The following is a 12,555-nucleotide window of genomic DNA, read 5'->3' on the forward strand; positions in this document are numbered from 1 at the left end:
GGACAGGCAGGAAAGAGAAATGTCTTTAATAACTTACTGATAGGTCAGGCAAGGTAGTGTGAGCATGCTGTCCTAAACCAGGCCTTCTCAAGCTGCTTCAGGCCACCCAAGGGTGCTTGCTAGATATTCTAGGCTCCCGTCCAAAAGCTACTAATCTCAGTCTCTGAAGGCCTGGAAATCTGCATTATTTTTAAAAGCTGTCCTGTGAATCTTTTATATAATATTTTTTTAATTGTGATTGCCCAGCCAGAGGTGTTAAGATGCAGGTCTCCATACAAAACAATGCCTTACTGTCCAGGTGCCGATTTCCACGATCTCTAATATTTACCTCACTGAGACCCACAGGCTGGACATGGGTCGGGCCAGACCTCCTGAAAGAGTTAATTAAAACAAAAGAATTGATTCTTGGGCTACTTGGAGGGCAACTCTCTTCCTGAAGCTGCCGTGGTCTCTGATCAGTTCACTTATAGCCTGAGAACTAACAGTGGCAATGATTTGGGGTTATTTTTAATTGGAATTTTTTCACTCATTATCCAAAATTAACACAACTAGATTGCTTCAGAAAATGGAAGCGTTTAGACATTGAGGGGAAAAGTGACATCTTTAATCACTGGGGCATTGATACACACTCCATTTTTGCATTAGGCTTCATCAGGGAAATAAAATGAAACACATTTAGCTTCGTGACACTAGGCAAGTATGTGTGGCCAAGTTCGGTGGCCAAGCTAAGCCAGCAGGTGAAGTGGGTGGAGGGCAAAACAAGATGTTCTCAAATAGGGCATTCTCGTAGGCAAAGAGAGATTTTTGACTTCTGAGAAACATAAATAGCCTGACCCATTTGGTTGACTCTGACAGCAACAAAATGGCCGTTGTCTAGGATGGAGCAATGGGACTGGTTCTGTCTGTCTAAGACTTGAGTGATCCAAAGGCAGAGAAAGGCATGCATACCAGCCTGCTTGATCTTCACTGGAAATCAACACCAGGGATTCTCAACCTCGGGCCTCCTGACATTTGGGGCAGGACCATTATTTGCTAAGAGGAGCTGTTCTGGACATGATGGTTAGCATCATCTCTGGCCTCCACCCACACATGGCTGCAGCTAGATCCCCAGAGGCCATCACCAAAATTGTCTCCAGACACCCACACACACGTATCCTGAGGAGCAAAATCACTGGCAGTTGAGAGCCATTGACCGGTACATACTAGTTTCTTTAATTTTATCTTCTGCAACCATAAAAATAAAATTACATTGAAGGAACTCCTTAAGATATGCTTAAAAAGTAACTCAAAATAAATGTATTTAAATATCTGAAATACACTCCAAAACTATATCAAGACCAAAGATGGTGGAGAAGGGTGAAACATCCCGATTTTGTATATAATGAAACAACCTCCATTATGAGATGATGCGGATTGATATCAGTGGCAAATGAAGACTCTAACTGTTAAGATTGAAAAGAAGATGAGTTTAGGCAACATAGCATTCCTGCTACTGAAGTCATAGGACAAGCTTTGGTATGCAACATACACTGTGATATCATTAGGCCAACGGGAAGAGCAGTGAGAAGAATGCGTATTCTTCCCATTTTCAGCCATAAGAGACTCTTAAATACAGAGAACAAAATGAGAGTTGCAGGGGGGCGGGGGTGGGGCTGGGTTAAATGGGTGATACGCATTAAGGAGGACACTTTTCAGGATGAGCACTGGGTGTTATATGTAAGTGATGAGTCACTGAGTTCTACTCCTGAAGCCAAGACTACACCTTATGTTAACTAATGTGAATTTAAATAAAATTTTAAAAATTATTTAAAAATTTTAAAAATTAAAGAAAAGAAATTATTAATAAAAAAAAGTGTTCCCTTGTAATTCAAATGTAGGAATCTCAGAAAACATTTTCGGTCACCTTGAACTTAACCGCTGAGTACATCCATGTTTCAGTACCTCGGCCTATCTTCTTGTCCATTCTTACTCTAGTTCCCAGATCAGTGGAACAAGGGGACTTCACACAAGCCATGTCTCACTCCGTCTCAGTGACAGAGGTAAAGGAGCCTGTACATTGTCACGTCTCTAGGTCTCAAGTCCAGGTGGTGGCCAAGGAAAACACTTCAGGAGATTAAGATCTTTGTGGACTCCAGGACAAGGGACCCTGAGGAATGAAAATATATAGGTACCAAGGTCTCCCACAGTGAAACCTCTTGAGGCATATTCTTTGAAACATTTTTTTATTATTATGTGGGTAATAAATGCCCATTTTAGGACCTCCAAGGATTAAAAAAAAGTTAAAAGACAATTGAATTATCTTGCTTTTCTGTATAGCGTTACCATCCATGTGGTATACATTCTTTAGTTCTGCTAATTCTTAAGATTTTTTAAATGTTTTATTTATTTCTGAGAGAAACAGACAGACAGACAGCATGCGCAGAGGAGGGTCAGAGAGAGAGGGAGATACAGAATCTGAAGCAGCTCAAGGCTCTGAGCTGTCAGCACAGAGCCCAAGGGGGAGCTTGAACCCAGGAACCATGAGATCGTGACCTGAGCCGAAGTCGGACACTTAACCGACTGAGCCACCCAGGCGCCCATAGTTTTGCTAATTTTTAACTTTTATATAAATGGAATCAACTGAATATAATTTTTTTACAATTTGGTGTTTTCAATCCACATTAAGTTTTAAGATTCATCTACATTGATGCTTGTAACTGTAATTTGTTTGCACTGTTGTTTAATATTCTGCTATAAGAATATATCGTCTTTTTCCATTCTACTGATGATTTTAGTTGGTTGTTTTGTGTTCCCTATTACAGGAAAGGCATCTATGACTGTTTTTTTTTTNTGTAGCTGCCGGAGAACATAGAGGATCATAAGCTGGGACAGAGACAATGGACCAATTTCCATCCCTCTCAACTTTGTCAACCTGCTCTTAATTCTTTTTTTTTTTTTAATTTTTTTTTAATGTTTTTATTTATTTATAGAAGAGAGAGAGAGAGAGAGAGAGACAGCGTGAGCATGGGAGGGTCTGAGAGAGAGGGAGTCACAGACTCTGAGACTCTGAAACAGGCTCCAGGCTCTGAGCTGGCAGTCAGCACAGAGCCCGACGCGGGGCTCGAACCCACGAACCGCGAGATCATAACCTAAGTGAAAGTCGGACGCCTAACCGACTAAGCCACCCGGGCGCCCCCATCTATGACTGTTTTTATGTGTCCCTTGTTGAAAGTGTTCATGAGTTGTTTCTACCTCTCACATGTGAGGGTGAAAATCCTGGATTTGGGGGATGTAGATTTCCAAATGTCTACATGATGCCAGACTGTTTTCCAGATTATTTGCACCATTAAGCTCTTGTCCACTCTCTATCCTCACCAGAGCTTAGACTTGATGAATATTTTTATTTACCAATCTGATAATGAAAAAGTAGCTCATTGTAGTTTTTAATTTACATTTCCATAATTATTTAGAAGCTTTAAATCTTTACATATTTTAATTGGATATTTATATTTGTCCTTTGGTCGCTTTTTGGCCTTTTTATGTTTCATTTTTGTGTTTTTCTTATTGATTCACGTGTGGGGTTTTTTGGTATATTCTACGTACAGATTCTTTCTCCAGTTTTATGAATGTTTGTGTGTATGTGTATATACGCCAGGTAGTAATTTGTCTTTTTATTGTGTAGATTTTTTGATAAACAATTTTCATAATTTGATAATAATAATTTGATAAATAGTTTTTAAATATAATCTAATCAATTGTGACCATATTCTCTTTATAGTTTAAGCTTTTATTACCAGTTTTAAGATATCCTACTCTCTCCAGAGGTGTTAAACTACTATACTTATATTTTCCTCTAGAAGTTTTAAAGTTTTACCTATTATTGGGAGGTCCTTAAACCACCTCAAACTGATTTCAATGAATGGTATAAAATAAGCAACCAATTCAATTTTTTCCATAAGGATACCCAGTTGGCCACTGTGATTTATTGAAATGTTCATTTTTTTCCCCTACACTGTTCAATCTTTAAATCTACGGCTGTACCTCAGTCAGATTACAAAAGCCATCCCATTTGGATGAACCAATTAGCACCCATACTTTCCTCTAAGCATTCCTCTTAGAAAAAGGTGCCCTTTCCTCCCAGATGGAGCTTTGACAGACACATGGCCTGTTCTACTTGGTGGTCATCCAGCATCACCAATTTCCTTTCCCAGTATTTTTCTTTACTGTTTTCACCCATGGCTTTTTCTATGTATTCTAGGATTATTTTGATAAATTGCAAAGAAAACACTTAGATTTTAGCATGAGATTTTGGTAAAAGTCTTCAAATCTTTACAAAATTAAGTCTTCCCATCCAAAAATAGAGTAAGTTTCTCCATTTATTTCAGTCATACTATCATAAGTACATGGAGGTCTTATGTATTTCTGATGTAACATTATTTCTACATATGTTAGGGGCTTTTTTGATATTATAAAGGGTCTTTTTGTTATATGTTAAACTATTTGTGACTTGACAGATGTAAAAAATAAACACATGTTTATACATATGCTTAATATCCATTCATTTTACTGTCTCACCATGATTTATTTTGGATGATTTGTATATCCTGCAAGTAATTGCAATTTTTTCTTCTCTTTCAATGATTATTTAAGTGCCATGAATTAATGTTTTGCCATATCTTCCAGAACACTGTTAATTAATCATGATACCAGTGTGCTCATTACTCACAGACCTGGTTTTAGTAGTCATAGGTCTAGTTTGTACTGTGACATATGCCTGTTGTTTTGAGGTGAATATTCTTTATATTTCTGAGAAATTTCCTTCCATTTCTCTTTTTTGTATTTTATTTATTTATTTAGTAATCTCTACACCTAACATGGGGCTTGAACTCATGACCCTGAGATCAAGAGTCACACACTCTACTGACTGAGCCATCCAGGCAACCCCTCTTTTGTATTTTTTAAGAAAGAATTGTTGTTGAACTTACTGGATGCCTTTTCGGTATTTACTATTTTTTATCTGACATTAATGCAATGGGCTATATTGTTAGCTTTTGTCATCTTAAACTATGATGATGTTTTTGGTTGTAGTGAATTACTAGTCTACTACATTCTCAGTTTTCATTTTCTAGCTTTTGTGGGACTTTTGTAGGAGCTTTTGAGTGACAGTTAATGTAAGCCAATAGTTACATTTGTGTGTGTGTGTGTGAGAGAGAGAGAGAGAGAGAGAGACAGAGAGAGGAGGCAGTGAAGGATGGAGAATGAGGCAGATGTGCCGAGTCTTTAATAGATTATTCTGGCTTCATAAAATGAATTAGGTAGTATTCTATATTTTCTTATCTTTAAGAGAAGTCTATGGAAAAATAGGAATTGTATCAGTAAGGATTTGAAAGAATTTACCTAAAAATATCTGGGCCCCAAAACTGTGTTGGGAGATAATGCTTGGATAAATTTTTAAGAGCTTTGGGACAATTGAATGTTTAGGACTTCTCCACATTGTGATAAAAGTGTTTTGAGATTACAAAGACCTAAGAATGAATTTCATAAAGCAAAAAAAAAGGAACAACGTAGCCCTGTCCATGTGCTTTGCCTTTCCTGAGGTGTGTTTCCAGCTTGGATGACAGACATCCTCTCCTCCCCTTGGTGCAGCCTGGGTGCAGACCCAGAGGCTCAGTTGGGAGGGAAGTGATGGATGGGAACCCAGCTACCAGTATTCAAACAAAGCCTCCTTTGCCCAATGACTGAGATGGTGTCTCTGGGAGATCCCAAATTAAATTACGTGGTGGTGAAGAGGTGGGCCTCACCTGTGCAGCCTCGAACAATGAGGATGGACTTGATGTGGGCATGGTCCTGCTCGCCTGGGCCAGGACATCATTGATAATGCAGAGTCCAGTTGCTGCCCTTGCCAGAAATCCAGTCTTTATTCCCTTCCTCTGCCTTCCTAAGCATCTATCCTTCAGAGTCACCTGACAGTTTAGATTCCTGAAGCCTTCCCTGCACCACACTCAGCTAACTTTTCTAATTCTGTTAGCTTTTCCCTTAGACCTTACACTTCCCAATTCCCAAAGTTAGGCTTTGAATCTGTACTTGTGTGCCATGTAGCACTCTCTGTTTCCTCTGTTGTGCTCTTCAAGTCAGCTCATTTCTCTGTGTCCCTCTCTAGATAGAAAGCCCCATGGTGGAAGGAACATGTCTGCAGTGATTTCTTTTAATGTCCTCAGTGCCTGGCAGAGTACATAGCTCAAGGTAGGAATTCAATGAGCATTTGTTGAATGAATGGATGGATGGATGGATGGATGGATGGATGGATGGATGAATGAATGAGGTTCTTCTCTAGTTAGGAGCAGACTGAGCTTCAAATCCTTTGGAAACACCAGCAGGTGGCATCTCAGAACCCAGAGGAGAAAACAACAGATTTCCATGTGATCAGTGTCACATGCAAACTTCTCTCAATCAAATCTCCTTCCCATCTGGGACTAATCAGCCCAAAGAGAAGTCTTCTGTTTTCTTAACTGGAAAACTGTTAAAATTGTTTGCTGTCATGAGTAGGCTAAATCAGATCTTGCTCTGGTGTGCCACAGATGTGTTACAAGTGTGACATCAGTCCCTTCGGTTCAGAGTGAGTCAGCCCAGGATAGCTGGACTCTGGCCCAGACTGCTGGCCCTGAGCAGCCTTATCACTTACCCAGTGTGTCGCCCAAATGTTGGTGTGAGACATCAATGGTGGTTTGCACAGGCTTGCAAGAGCTGATGGCCACTGTGTTGGAGGACTGGCCTGTATTATTATTTTTTTTAGCCGTTATTAATTCTTAGTGAGATGTGCCCTTAGGTGTGAGGTTAAAGGAATCACCATCTTTTCAGGCTCTGCAGAACATAGCAGCAGTCCTGTCCCCCTGGAGCCCTGAGATTTCTCCAGCTTGTAAAAAAGAGGAAAAAGGGAGTGCATGTTAGGCATAGTAGTGAAAGTAACCGTTGGAGTGATAGTAACAGTACTAAGTAGCAGTGGTGCAGGTAAAAGTATAACAGTAGTAATCATATTTTCAAGGCAAAAAGTTGGATGGACTCAAATGTCAAATCTGGTATTTTTCATATGTGGGCCCCCGGGGGTTGCGGGGAGGGTGGGGGGTGATAGCTGGAAGCAATCAGCTGCAAAGAAGGAATTTCCTTCAAATCTTGTGCTTTATCTTTAAAACCCATGCAGATTTACTTGCTACTTCATAAGATGTCAATGTCATCTCTTCCTCCTCCCCTCCTCCCAAAAATATAAACCATGAGTTATAAATATGCTCCCGGAACATGGGCCAAGTTCATCCTACAGGTTGATGGGACTTCGGGAGCCCTCTACCCCACCCCCTCACTTCCAAGCACCCTGGGGAAGGGGGCAGTTTGTTTACTGATCTCGACAAGATGAAATAAAACACAAACCACAGAAGTTCCATGTTAATAGGGAAAACAGTGGATGGGACCAAAACCCCCCCCAAAGAAAAATCCCCCCCAAAACCCTACCCAACCAACAAACAAAAGACCAAATTGAAACAGTTCACATTTTTAAGGGAAAAAGAGGAGGGGTTTTCTCTAAGCTGGGATGACAGAATTCGAGGGTTGCAGCTGGACCTCCCAGGATCTCCCCACCAGTCCAGGACGGCTGGGATTCTTGTTCTAACAGCACTGCAGTCTGTCAGTGAGGGTCCATCGCTGTTTATCATACTCACATTCAATTACGCTTGGCATGTGCTCTCAGTCTGGAAACTCTGCCAGAGACCGTCTCCAACTGCAACTTGGCTGCCTCTGATGAGGTTTGATCAGTGTTTGATCGGCATTTTATCATCAGTTCAGGGGTGAACATCATTTGGGCCTCCTCAAATACTGTGTGGTATGGTGTTTTCATGAGACCAGAATTGCCCCCCAGCGCCATGTTGGGAGGGGGAGCTCCGGGAAAGACATTGATATATTTTTGGCACCAGACTCAACTTTCTTAAAAGCTTGGAATATAATAATCAGGCCGAACCCGAACTTTCTGGTGGCTGCCCTGATTCTGTGTTGACGAAGCTTTCCTAATGCCTTCCTGCCAGTGTATGAAAGGCACCGTCCAGAGCCTGGGAGAAGATGCTCAGTGCATCCCCATTTATTGTTTTGTTTTGGTTTTGTTTTATTGCTTAAAAAAAAAATTGTTTCTAGAGAACTCTCTTTATTTGGACAAATAGCTCAGACTGTCATCCATAAAATGAGAGAATGGGATCATATAATCTCTAGGGTGCCTTCCTGTTTTCATGTTTTTGGATTTTGAAATTTTCTGTCAAACTGTCTGAGAGGCAGAGATGCTTCCTGGCCCCCTGTGGGGAAAGAGGTCCTTAAAATATTTTACGACCTGAAGATTCCAATGAACTGGAAGAATGTCATAAATCAATATCCAAACTAGACTGGACTGAAATGTCCACCCCTTCATACCATTAAAGAACCGAGTTAAAACTCCTAAAGATTGATGCAGGCTGAAAGAAAATGCCTGAAGCAAATAATGAAGGGCAACAAAACAAAACAAAACAAAACATGAGGCAGGAGGAAACTTTTGGAGGCGAAGGCTGTGTTTGTGGCATTGACTGTGATGCTTAACCTCCAAACACCTCAAGTTGAAAACCTTAAATAGCTACAGCTTTTTGTGTGTTGATCATACCTCAAGAAACCCATTTTTACAAAACGAAAAAGGTAAGTGGTCCCATCAGCTCATTGGGGCAGGACCCCGGGGACTTTCCCTGGAGAGTTTATCAATGTTTCTCGTGGCCTCTGACGGGATTAGATGAGCCTGTCTAGTCTGTAGTGTTCCTTTCTCTGCGACACAAACGAGGCCTCTTGGACACACAAGGCTAACTCTTTGCTACATTTCACCAGTGGTCACATTGGAAAAACTCCGAGGCTTGATTAGAAAACACAAGTCTGAGCCTCTGACAGTAACTTGGAGGAGGGGAGAAGCCAGGTAAGTTCTGGAGACTCTGGCGGTGGGGCCCTGGCAAGCTTGGGGCTGCAGAGTAGGGGGGCCAGCTGTCTCCCAGTAATTATGCTTGATGAGAAATGCACGGTCCCCCCGGGGAGGAGATGACCCCAGAGCCCATTCCTGTGCACCAAGAGCGACCAGTAAGCAACAAAGGCTTGTATTCAGAAGGTGAGAGCTGAAAGGAACTCAGAGTTTACCTCAGCCAACCCCTCATTCCGAAAATGAAGCGCACCAAGACCCAACACGACCGGGTACTTGGTACAGCTCGCAGGCTAATTAATGGCTAATTAATGGCACCGCTAGGTGTGGGGAGTTGGCATTCTGCAGGCAGAAAGGCCCTAATTCAAACCCTGGCGGGAGCCCTCCGCAGTTAGTTTCCCTCAGTAATGTGCCCAGCCCCCCCAGCCTCGGGTTCCTCAACTGCAACGGCACAGGAGGGAGCCCCCGGCTTGTTTTCGGGGGTCCGGGTCCCGCAGGCGACGTTCGCGGCCGTCGCTCGGGGCGCCTGCTACGCGGGGGGCGGAGGGGGTGGGCTCGCCGTTTCCTCGCGCCCCTGTTCTCTTATCACCGGTCTTCGCCGACGCGCCATGAAGCCCGCGATTTCCTTTCCTCAGACGTGCTCTGGCTGCAGCCCGGTGTTGCATAAGCGGCTGGATCCGGACGCGGTCCCCCGGGAGCCGGCGCGAGGTGACCAGACCCGCCGGCGCGGGGCGCGCGTTCCGTCCAGCAGAGGGCGGCAGAGCTCGCCCGGCGCGCCTCCCGCGGCCCCGCGGGCGAACAGCGAGCCATTGTGTTCCCCTTCGAGAAAGGCCTCGGGGGCGGCCCCTGCCGCGGGCTCCCTTCAGTGGAAGCGTTTTTCCGGTCGTTTCAGGCAGGACACAGTGCTAGGGCAACTGATATGTGCGCGAGTTGGGTTCGATTTTGTGTGGTGGGGTGGTCATGACATTTATTAGACGCCTACCCATGCGTTTCAGGCATCATGCTGGGCCCCCAAGGTTCAATGCCACTGGCACCGCCGATTTAGAGATGACGACTGTGCTCTTCAGATAAGCTGAGTAACGGGCAACAGACAAAGGTTCTTTCTAAAGAAAGGGAAGGAGGAGGAGCTACTTTATTTTACTGTGTCTGCCCAACACAGGAGACATTTATTAAATGTTCATGCAAGTGCGGAACTTTTAGGCAGGCAGGGAAGCAGCAAACAGTAAAGAACACAGCAAGTTCTTTTTCTTGACTTTGAAGATGATACACATTTTTGTTCCTCCTCTGAGCAACTGATTTGGGAGAAGGTGAGGCTTGTTAGCAACGGGGATCCTCAGCCCCTTTCCAGAGCCAGTGAATCCGAATCCCCCAGGTGAGTTTTGTGCACTTTCAAGTGTGAGAAGCAAGGGCCGTTCGGGAGGGGAGCCAGTAGCTGCCTTCAAATATCTGGAGGGCCGATATTGGAAAGAGAGGGGGTATTTGTTTTGCTTTGCTCTAAAAGGCAGGTTTGGGTGTAATTAATGTAAGCCGCAAGAGAAGGAGGTTTGCACGTCCTCAAAGAGCAGGGGATTTGGACTTGAACCTTATCCCAAACCTCACCAGCTCCCTGCTAGGGACCCAGGTGGCGTAAGCCGGACACGTCCAGCTAAACTACTTCTCTCATGTCCTTATCTATAAAAAGGGGCAGACTGCTATCTAAACAACTACCACTGGTTGTTTCTTAATTCATTGAGATTAGGATTTTGAAAGTAAGCTGTGCTATTTATTTATTTATTGTTTTGAGAGGGGGTGGGTAGAAACAGAGAGGAAGGGAGAGAGAATCCCAAGCAGGCAGAGGCCAGGCTTGAACTCACCAACCGTGAGATTGTGACCGCAGTCAAAATCAAGAGTCAGGCACTTAACCAAGGAAGCCAGCAGGCACCCCGATGTGTGCTTTTTAAAAAATGGCACATCAGTTCTGACTACCCCAGCTGCAGTAGCCCGAGACCGAGTGCGTTCTCTTGTGAGGGGACCCTCTCATGAACTGGGGGGCAGGGTGAATGAACATGTGGACGTATTCGTGGAGCTTTCAAGAATTTGCCTATGGGGGGTGGTGGGAGCGGTGGGGCGCCTGGGTGGCTCAGTGGGTTAAGCCTCCGACTTCGCTCAGGTCATAATCCCAGCGGTTTGTGGGTTCAAACCCTGCGTCGGGCTCTAGGCTGACTGTGCAGAGCCTGCTTCAGATTCTAGGTCTCCCTCTCCCTCTCTGCCCCTCCCCCACTCATACTCTATCTCTCTCAAAGATAAAAAAAAAAAAACATCAAAGAAAGAAAGAAATTCATTATGGCCAGAGTATGTGGGTGCACCTGGGGACAGGGGTGATGAGAAGGTGGTGGAAGAGCCAAGGGCAAAATGGAGACTAGAACCCAGAAGATCCCTCCTCTCATGTCACTGCGCCCTGAGTACGGACGGTGCCGACCCTCCCCCCCGCGCCCCTCCTCAAACTCTTGCCTCATTAGAACTCCTGTTTGGTGGCGTCTGGTTCGTTAGGAGCCTAACAGCCCTTTGAGCTCAACTAGAACGGGAAGAAGCAGTCTGTGTACTGTTTCTTGCTGACACTGCGTCCACACAATTAGAAGCGAGTGGAAAGAAGGTGGAGAGGAGCCAGCCCATGACGTGGTTGTGACCACCGCAGCCCAAAGCTGCACTTGTCACTGCTGTGTCATTACCAGGGGAAGCAAGGAGACGCCTCTTGGGGAGGCGCGCACCAGGGCCTGGAAGCCCTGGGCCTGGGTGTGCTCCCCTTGCAGGGCAGCTGAAGGCGGGGGGGGGGGGGGGGGGGGGGGGGGGGGGGGGGGGGGGACAGGGTCGCCCTCCGTCTGGGCTCCTGGAGTGATCGAGTGACAGGGTGACCAAAGAGCAGGAAGCTCGGCCCGCAGCTTGCTGGCCCGCAGCTTGTTGTCATCCATGCGAGCCCTCCAGGCGCCGGAAAAGAGACAGGACTTCCGCCACCTTGGACTATGATGGGCCTAATTTAGGCCTTGGATCCGACTTGAATGGCATGTCTCCAGCACTGAGACAGCTGAGGACAGGGCTTCACTCAGGGACTCCCGGTCTGTGTGCCTGGGAGAAGGCTCGTTCGCCTGACATACTCTCCCAGGCATGCGCGCATCAGGCCGAACCTCACAGCGACTCCGCGTCTGAACCCTGGCTTTTAAGTCACCTAGTACTTGGTCTCCGGGGACGGGGACGGAGGGCTGGGCTGGCGGGGGAGCAGGGAAGCAGAGCGTGGGCCCGTGAGGGAGGCCGTGGGTGCTCTGGCCCCACCTTTGGTTATAGTCCTGGTCGAGGCCACGTGGTCATCTGTGTTGAGGCCTGTGTTTCCCATTCAGACAGTCTTTTTCCTAAATCAGAGCAAGCCTTTCGCCCTCCGTCTTCCCTCTACACCCCTTCCCAGCCCTCCCCTCTCCTCCAGCCCCTCTGCGTTGAGTCTTTGCAACGTCTAGGAATTCCTCCAGGAACAGGCCACCTCCAGTCCTTTCGGGGGAGGCCGGAATTCAGCACTGCCTGCCTGTCACCATTTCTTGCCCTAAATAAATACATTCAAATGTATTTTTCTCCTTTCCATTGAC

At 45.3% G+C, this 12,555-nt stretch overlaps 1 long non-coding RNA gene across 2 annotated transcripts in view; it reads left to right on the forward strand.

The window, feature by feature from the left end:
- The first annotated feature begins 10,099 nt into the window (after window positions 1–10,099).
- LOC120220352 overlaps window positions 10,100–12,555 on the forward strand; it is a 31,868-nt gene continuing 29,412 nt past the window's right edge. For both annotated transcript variants that reach the window (XR_005525547.1, XR_005525546.1), the window contains exon 1: window positions 10,100–10,316. This is a non-coding gene — a long non-coding RNA (uncharacterized LOC120220352). The remainder of the gene's footprint in view (window positions 10,317–12,555) is intronic.

The sequence above is a fragment of the Hyaena hyaena genome, unplaced genomic scaffold (assembly GCF_003009895.1).
Source record: "Hyaena hyaena isolate Hyena2069 unplaced genomic scaffold, ASM300989v1 scaffold_693, whole genome shotgun sequence".
Classification (NCBI taxonomy): domain Eukaryota; kingdom Metazoa; phylum Chordata; class Mammalia; order Carnivora; family Hyaenidae; genus Hyaena; species Hyaena hyaena.